Source organism: Bidens hawaiensis, unplaced genomic scaffold (genome assembly GCF_021521415.1).
Source record: "Bidens hawaiensis isolate Kalapana, Puna unplaced genomic scaffold, B.hawaiensis_p1.1 tig00018131_1, whole genome shotgun sequence".
In the NCBI taxonomy this organism is placed as follows: domain Eukaryota; kingdom Viridiplantae; phylum Streptophyta; class Magnoliopsida; order Asterales; family Asteraceae; genus Bidens; species Bidens hawaiensis.
Genome location: NW_027492739.1, coordinates 300,865 through 310,972, shown reverse-complemented (window position 1 = coordinate 310,972; position 10,108 = coordinate 300,865). Strand labels below are relative to the sequence as shown.

Sequence of the window (10,108 nt, the reverse complement as noted above, 5' to 3'; positions counted from 1 at the left end):
GGAACCCCAGATCTTGAAATGATCAACAGTCGATTTCAAACCACACCATGCTTCTTCTGGAGTCATTATGGAGTTTTCCTTGGAAGGGGTTCTATTCAATACATAAAAACACCAAACAACTGCCTCGGCCCAAAATACCTTAGGCATACCTTTAGAGACTAACAAGGCAAGAACCATTCCAATAACGGTTCGATTCTTACGCTCGCCAACACCGTTTTGTTGCGGTGTAAATGGAGTTGTAAGTTGCCTTTTAATTCCTCTTTCTTTGCAAAACTCAATAAACTCTTTAGACAAATATTCCCCTCCCCGATCGGATCGTAAACACTTAATCGTCTTTCCCGTTTCATTTTCAACTTTCATTTTAAACTCCTTAAACTTATCAAATGCTTGTGATTTTTTTGATAGTATGTAAACCCAACCCTTACGACTATAATCATCGATAAAACTTAGAAAATAACGGCTACCGGTGTTGGACATGGGAGAGATAGGACCACAAATGTCCGAATGAACCAGTTGAAGCACATCATCAGCACGCCAATTTGCCTTCTTTGGTATCGCCTCACGTGTTTGCTTCCCAACTAAGTAAGATTCACAGACAACTCCGCTTACTTCTAATGGAGGTAGATCACGAACCATACCCTTTCTTATCATCTCTTCCGGATAAGTTTTGCTAATGTGTCCGAGACGCTCATGCCACAATCTCTCATCACTATCGGTGCATGAATAATTACAACCCTCTGATTGTTGCTCGGACTCCCTAACATCTTCAGTTAGAGGATATAGGCGGTTGGTACTCATCACACTTTGAAACACCAATCCTCTTACCGGATGATAAGCCTTACAGTAGTTGGATTGAAACAGGAACGCCAACCCGTTTTGTTGGAGTTGTTCGATACTCAACAAACAGTTTTTCAACTCCGGGATGTACTCATCACACTACGAATTTGGTTCCGTTTAGACTTAGCTTCACATTCCCTTTCCCTTTTACATTCATTCTTGTATTATTCCCAAGCTTAACCGAGGTATTAAAAAACTGATCAAAGTTTATAAACTTATCTTTGTTACCGCATATATGATTTGAGCAACCGGAGTCGAGGAACCAAATAGCATTCTTATTGTCTTCACCATCTCTAGCCATAAGAACGTGTTCATCTACTCTTTCCATTAACATCACTTCTTCATTCTCGTCAAAACTGGCAAAGTTTGCTTCCTTTGCTTGGTCATATTCATAGGCGAAATGACCTAATCGGTGACATTTATAACATTCGATCGTTTCTTTGTTGAACGAGGATCGACCCCGTCCACGTCCTCTACCCCTAGGACTACCACGGCCCCTTCCCCGACCACGGCTACCGGATCCTTCTTCCATCTTCAAAGCTTGCTCATCTTCATTGTCTCCACGTTTAAACTTCTGCTCATGAACGACGAGGGAGCTTTGTAATTGATCCACAGTCATGGCCTCAATATCATTCGATTCTTATATAGAGACCACGACATAAAACATATTTCTCGGTCAACGTTCTAAGTATCTTCTCAACAATCTTCCCATCGGTCATCACTTCTCCATTACTTCTCATTTGGTTTGCAACTGCTAAAACACTCTACCGAAATATTCCGGTATTGATTCGCCATTCTTCATCTCCAATATTTCAAAATCCCGTCTTAATTTCTACAGCATGGATTTCTTGACCCGTTCATTTCCTGCAAACCTTCGCTTCATTGAATCCCACACAGCCATAGAGGTTCTTCTATACAAGATCTGCTCGAAGGTAGTTCTGTCAATCGCCTGATACAGGTAGTGTTTTACCTGCAGATCCTTCGCTCTCAAATCTTCCAATATCTTTCGTTGTCCCTCTGTCTGAGCAACCCCTACAGCCGGCTCAATGATTCCCGGATCAATGAGAGCCCACAGTTGTTTTGCGCGCAACAGGTTTTCCATCATTTCACTCCAATTGTCGTAATGGCCATCGAAGATGGGAACCTTCAATTTTTCGTTGCTCATGGTACCTGTGTGAAAATGAATATGGAGGTGGTTATTGCTCTGATACCAAATGTTATTTTGGTAAACAAATCAGAGCGTAAAGATTGCATGACATTAACTTGGCATGAAGCCTTTAAATATAAATTAGAAACTAACTAAAAACCACATTAAACGGAATACTAACGTAAACAAATAAACAAAGTTAAAACAAAAGACTTGGTAAAAATAAGACTTTATCCTCCCACAATAAGTGCCGGCTCCACCTTATTCTCCAACTAATTGAAACACACTCAACGGTTAAGAACATGCAACTAGACCCATGTACAACTAAACCCATGACTTATTCCATCATTTTTATGCAATTCAAACCCCGTCTTGAACCCAAAGTTAGTTTTCTTGTGAAAAGACCTTATATCTTGCAATTTGTGAAACTGATAAATTCATTCAAAGTCACATAATCCACAATATGGAGCCCCAATTAAATTGCATAACCAACTTCTATTCATCAAAGTTGAGGCATACAATTACTGACTTCGTAATCTAGATGCTCATATCATCAAAGTTCCTTCAAGATATTTTTGCATACTTATACATATATAATTAGTCAATTATTATTATTATAAGGTATGAGGGTGGGTTTTGTTGTTAAATCTTACAAATTGATGAGTTGCATCAGTTGGTTTTAATAGTTAAAATCCAAAGCTTCATGGGGCAAATTGTCGGAAACCAGAAAGCAATTCTTCTTTTTACTGGTTTGTGGATTGCACGAAACAAAAACCAAAATTTACAAACCCCAAAATACCGAATCTTAAAATGATGTCGAATTACCGAAAACGTAGAGCTAGCAAGAGGGGAACTGCCCGGGCGGTTGTAGACTTGTAGTAGGTTGCACGTGGTGGTGCGGCGGTGTAAAGGAAGGGTGGCGAGTTGGAAAGGACGGATCTAAGGCTTAAGTACCCCGCCGATTAAAGCGGGTTTGGGGCATTTTTTGCACTAAACTCAATTTTATATATGGACTTAGATTGAAGGGAAAACCTGTCTTTTTACGCTTAAACATAATAATTAAAATGCCCATCACATGGTGATATCTGCGTTTATGCCACCACAAACATCGATTCCTGCAAAAACGACTTCCACCACACCCGTGATTTTGCACTAAACTCAACTATATATATGGACTTAGATTGTATTATGGGCCAAGATTGAAATAGTAACCGAAGTTGTCAAAGTGATATTTTATGAGGGTGTTTGGCTAAGCTTTTGGAATTTGCTTATTTACTTATTTGTTTTATGAAAAACAGAGGAACAGTTTATCTACATCTTACCCTCTTTAAATTATGCTAATAGCTATAATATTGGTGGAGTTTTCTTACTTTGTATGATTAATTGATTGATATGTTGAAACTTGTACATCACCGGTAGGCGGCGGGAGATCTAGCATATGTTGAGGAGTAGCACGCACACCATCCTTCAACTTTCTTGGCAAAGTACATTTTTAGTGAAAAATTTTAATATTATGTTGAGGGGTTCCTAAACAATTTTTTTTTTTGGCTTGCATTGCTTCTGCATTTTTTCGATAGATACGCCACCGAATTCATTAGTGAATATACATTAATGAATTAACAGGTTTTCGATGAGCCAATACAATAGGTTTAAAATCAACATGATACAAGTCATAAATAAAATTTAAATTCAGTCAACACATATATTTGAAACAAAAATAAAAAGAAACATAAAATATCAACGTGACTCGGTCGTATGAACATGAAGGGCTTGGAGAATTCTTAAAATATCAATAGGCGTGCCTAATTTTGGGGGCTTAATTGTTTTAGGCATAGTGAATGCTAGTATATTGCATGTGGTTGGTCCCGTGCCAATGCTTGAGTGTACTCCGAATTACATTTGTAGCTTTTTTTTAGGAAAATTTGTGGCTTACTTAAAGGCTGAAAATAAGAACACATCACCATCCCATCCATTATAAACATAAACAAATACCCATGGCTTTACTTGTATACTTTGTCATTTTCTTTATATGTTTCATTCTTGTTTCGACTTTAATGATCATATATACACATAAAACAAAGAGAACTGTCATTCCTACAAATTGGCCTATTCTTGGTATGATGCCAGGGATTCTTATAAACGCTCATCGATTCAATGATTATGTTACAGAAGTTATGATACAAAGCCGTGGTACATTCATGTTCAAAGGCCCTTGGTTAAGCAAGATGGACTTAATGCTTACCACTGATCCTTTAGACGTCCATCACATTCTAAGCAAACACTTCAGCAACTATCCCAAAGGTGAGAAATTTCGTAAGATCTTTTATATCCTAGGCGATGGAATCCTGAATTCTGATGGTAAGACATGGGAGATCCACCACAAAGTCATTTTTTACGTACTTAAGAACGCAAGATTTCAGAGTATGATGGAAACAATAACGTGGGACAAAGTGCTAAATGGGCTTCTGCCTATACTTGAATCTATTTGTGAACGTGGCACTGAGATCGATTTGCAGGATATATTTCAAAGGTTTACTTTTGACAACGTATGCAAACTACTATTTGATAGTGACCCAGAAAGCTTATCTCTTGATTTTCCTTACAATCCGTGTTTGAAAGCCTTAATGGATGCTGAAGAAGCTATTCTGCTTAGACATGTTACGCCCCCATGGCTTTGGAAATTGCAACAAGCTCTTAGAGTGGGGAAGGAGAAGAAGTTGAGCGATGCATGGAGAAACCTTGATGAATTCATATACAAGAACATGGCTAATAAACAAAAGGAGTACAATAACATGAACCATGACGGAAACATTCGTATTTTCCATAGCGATTGTGAGAGAGCTTAAAGATCAAATCGGCGCCTCTACGGAACACACAAAATTTCTAAGAGACATCTTTTTTAATCTGATGGCTGCAGGAAAAGATACCATTGGTAGTGCTCTATCTTGGTTCTTTTATCTGCTTGCGAGAAACCCAATCGTCCAAGATAAAATTCTAGAAGAGATCTATATACATTTGGATGTTAATGCAGGTAAAAGATGGAACATGAAAGAGTTAGACAAAATGGTTTACATGCATGGAGCTTTATGTGAATCCTTAAGGTTATATCCTCCAATCCCTTTAAACAACAAATCTCCAATACAACCAGAAATCCTTCCAAGTGGCAACAAAGTTGATCAAAACACGAACATTATTCTCTGTTTCTATTCTATGGGAAAGATGAAGTCGATATGGGGGGAAGATTGTATGGACTTTAAGCCTGAAAGGTGGATTTCTAACACCGGAGGAGTCAAACATGAGCCATCATACAAGTTCCCTACGTTTAACGCAGGACCAAGAGCTTGTTTAGGTAAGAATATAGCGTTGTGCGAGATGAAGATAGTGGCAACCACAATAATTTACCATTACCACACTCAGTTAGTGGAAGGTCATCATGTAGTTCCAGCAGATTCAATGGTACTTATGATGAAGCATGGTCTTAAGGTCCGATTAAGTAAAAGAAGTGATTAAACTAAACTGAGTTAAATACCGGCTCGGAATAATTTTATTGTATACTGCTTGCTATTTGAACTAAATATTTTATAACCACGATGCATACTAAGGTTCGTATAATTATATTGTTTACTACTTGCTATTGTATTTATATCATTAATGCATATTTATATCATCAATGCAATCCAGGTTTTTAAGTGAGAACAATAAGGTGTTCTTATAATTAAAGAAAAAAATTATGATTATAGATATCTATGTATACTTAACTAGTTTTAGGCTCGTGTATTACACGGGTAATTGATAAAAATTTTAAACTTTAACCATTAAATGAAATACAGTCAAGAAAAATGATCATGCATACTAGGTTCGTATAATTATATTGGGTACTACTTGCTATCATCAATGCAATCCAGGTGTTGAAGTGAGAACAATAAGGTGTTATTGTAATTAAAAAAGAATATGAATGAATATATGTATGTATACTAAACTTGGCGGTAACATATGGTAAAGTTTTAAGACACTGATTATATGTTATCTATATGTACATTAATACCATTCTTTATGGGTAAAGGGGAACAATGCCCCTTCTTACTTTAAGCCATTTGTTCCAATTCCGAGTGTACTAATTTGCGTTGTTCCGCTAGTTTCTCATTAGTCTTTATATTCTCCTTATCCACTTTTTAACCCGTCCTTTAAGCTATTTAAGCTTTGTAGCCAGATCCGAATCGGCTACAAATTAGCAACCATTACGAATAAGCATTTAGCACAATAAATTCTCAATGGACTCTTTCCGACTGGTCCCTTATTAAGGATCATTATAATAATATAAAATAACAAATTAAAAATTCAAATTTATATTTAGATAGGATCAAGTTTGTTATTGACCATAGTGATTGTGGATAATTTCATTTCTAATTATCTAATTTCTCATCTTATTTATCCTAACAACTCATGGGTCATGGGTCAAGATAATTTTGACAAATGAGTTATAATTTCGTTTCTAATTATCTAATTTCTCATCTTATTTATCCTAACAATCCATGGGTCATGAGTCAAGATAATTTTGACAAATGGGTTATAATTTCATTTCTAATTATCTAATTTCTCATCTTATTTATCCTAACAATCCATGGATCATGGGTCAAGATAATTTTGACAAATGGGCTATAATTTCATTTCTAATTATCTAATTTCTCATCGTATTTATCCTAACAATCCATGGGTCATGGGACAAAACAATTTTGAGAAATAGGTTATAATTTTCATTCTAATTTTATAATCTCTCATCTCATTCATCATATTGATCCACGGGTAATTGGTCAAAACAATTTATGCAAATATTGTATATAAAAAAATCGATTTTGTAAATTTGAGATTTTAGACTTCTTATTGTTTGTACTATATATTTTATTTTTACATTTAATTTTATTCATTTCTTTCAAATAATGGATCTTTTTATTTTTATTATATGACAAATCCCGTGTAATACATGGGTTCAAAAGCTAGTAATCAATATAGACAAACCAGATGAAACATATGTGTATTTAATAACCGGGCAATATGCGTAATTTTAAGAGGCAAAATTTATTATACATATTTTTTTAAACACATTTATGTGCAGAGATGGTGGTTACATGTAGGAAATGGTGGCCGGAGTTGCAGAAATGGAGGTTTGAGAAAGAGGATGTTAAAATAATGCTTTTACAATTTTCTTTTAATGAGTTATTTATTTACTTTATATTTTAAGGGCTATTTAATTCGTTTTTAACTTTTTATAAACAAAAATGTAAAAGGACATTATTGCCCATGACTTAAGTTTAAAAAACAAACGGAGTTATCAAATTGGATGAAATTGGCAAGACTTGTTAAACGTGAATGGTCCAGTTGCAAAAAACAAATATTTTGAACTAAATTCGTATAATTGACCAAACCCTAAGTACGTTTTCGGCACTTTACTCTTTAAAAAAATAGGTATGAATATTAATCATCTTAAATATATTGGAATCAACGTTTTTTTATACATAATCTATTTAAACAACTAGGCCAAAACTAATTTAAAAAATTTTTAAAAAATACTTAAAATTAACTTATTTATTTTGTTATAGTTTCCGGATCTTTTATTTTAATTCGGCTAAGTTATTTAAATCCTGGTGGGGCCAACCATATAAGGCTTTGATAAAGAGGGAGGGTAGAACCGGAAATCAAATTTATGTCAGTCCATAATTGTATATTTAGGTGGTAGGAACTAGGAAGGTTCGCTTGCCAAATATGCGAGTGACATCATATATCGCCAATGGGTCTGGTCTCTTTCCAAGAATGCAACTTTGTGTAGGTTGTAACTAAAAAGTCAAGTGTCCCGTAGGCGTTATTTACATCAGTTTTTTTCTAGTAAAGTTAATTGACTGTGTGTTTTTCGATAACGGTATTCTAGTTTCTTTCGTAATTCAAGTATAAAACAAATAGTAATTAATTGCAAGGTCACAAGATGTTGCTTTTATTATATGAAAACAATCAACAAACAATTTATTTCAGCTATATATGAAATTCCCTAGCAGTTTCCTTCCAGATATTTTAATATTTATTGGTGTCCAATTATGATTTTTCTCTGTTAATTTTTTCTATTTTTTCTATTTTAGTATTATGAAAAAAAAATGTTCGTCGAAAACAAATTAAATGAAACGTAGTGATTACATCGAAATAGAAGGCAATAGGCCAACAAGTTTCGCCACTACCTCTTTATCAATTGCAAAACTCAGTATTTTAAAAACTAAATTAGCTGATCTTGGAGTTATAAAGTTTTATGCATGACCCGTTAAACTCGGCTAAGTAACTCTACAGCTTTAGGCACGAGGAAACCAAAAGGAATAAATACATGTTTGTTGTCACGCGTCTTCTTACGTTTAGTCACCTTACATGAAGCAGCTTTTAAAGCAACTTGACCGACTGTGAAACCACCACTCCCTAGACGACCCACCTAAAGGGAAACCCCTATTACTCTGTTAGATCCACACACGTGTGTTTTCATCCTATCCATCCAAACACCAAAATATCATTTTGAAGACCTAGGCTAACTAAATAATAATTACAAACTTTTTTCGTTTATAAATCAGACGCATTTCTTCTCACATAGCTATTATTACATTGTGCGTCAACTTTACCTAATAAACCAGCTATCAAGTTTAATAAGTTAGCTAATAGAATCTAATACAAACTAAAAGAATTTGCATGAGCTTAAACATGACACACAACTGGCCAAATAGTATCGAACTCGGCTTTTTTTGGCTAAACATATTTACTAGCTACTTCGATGAGAAACTGACAAAAATCTGTCAAGACTAAACCAAAATTTGCAAGTTTAAAGTTGGATTCAGTTTGTGTTTTCGTGTTTTCAATTCATGAAATAAAAAGTCACACCACCAAACTTCTATAAATTTAAAGGATCTTTGAACTAATTTGTACATTTATAATTATGACTTTCATTATTTTTATATCAGTGATTTTAGTGTTATCAAAACATTTTAGTTAATTGGGATTTGCTTTGGCCCCACTGTGGTGACTTCGAACATTGTTAATTAACCAGTGGTATTAATAGTGTTTCATTTAGATTTTTCCATTGATGTAACTAAATAACTGATAGAGGCTAACCATCAACTGACATACTTTTTAATTTTTAACGAAGATGTGTATCAATCGATAACATAATTGACTAGTTTTCTACTATATTATATAAATATACAATTTCTAGAAATTAAATATTAAGACCAACTAAAACTCAAATAAAAAAGAAAGATAAAATGATCAGACCTATGCGTCATTGATACTTCCTAACCAAATGATCATGTTATTAAAACACAAACAAGACTTGTGCATTACTCTAGAAAGGTTGACTAGTAATACTATAACTATTAAGTTTTATAAATAATATAAACGATATAGATATTTGAAGGGGTATGCACCCGCCTTAACATCGAGCGGGGCGGGTCAACCCACAAGATATAGACAAGAGGCTTGAAATCAGGATGTCATGAAGACACAAAGCCAAAACCTATGCGCGTGGCGCATATCACATATGCTCACGCATTACATATGCTCACGCATCACATATGCTCACGCATATCACATCTGCGCGTGGCGCATATCACATATGTTCACGCATCACATATGCTCACGCATATCACATCTGCGCGTGGCGCATCTGCGCGTGGCACATATCACATCTGCGCGTGAGAATAAAGAGAAGACCTTGCGCATCCCCGGGATAGGCGCATAAAGGCCGGACGTAAGCGACACACAACAAATGAGACAATAGTCTAATCCAAATTAGGATAAGGACAACCATGATTGTACTCATCAGACAACCTTCCAGAAAGTATCTTTTAAGGAATAAAGAATGTACTGATGTTGACAGCTGCCAATGAAGGGTGGACAACTCAGCAAAGCCCATGTGCCACCACATGGGTCAGGTGAAATACCTTGGTCAGAGAATAATCAATGAAAAAGCATCAGGTGTCCTAAGTACACGTGGCGCGAAGCAATAGGAGGAGGCCAAAAAGGCCCTAATTGGGTCTGAGCCCAACCATTGGAAACCCTAATACTATAAATACCACACCACCTCCACAGTTGGAGGCAGGC

The 10,108-nt window shown here is 35.4% G+C and overlaps 1 pseudogene; it reads left to right on the top strand.

The window, feature by feature from the left end:
• The first annotated feature begins 3,750 nt into the window (after positions 1–3,750).
• On the top strand, positions 3,751–5,494 carry LOC143555423 (alkane hydroxylase MAH1 pseudogene; annotated as a pseudogene).
• The last annotated feature ends 4,614 nt before the right edge of the window (positions 5,495–10,108 follow it).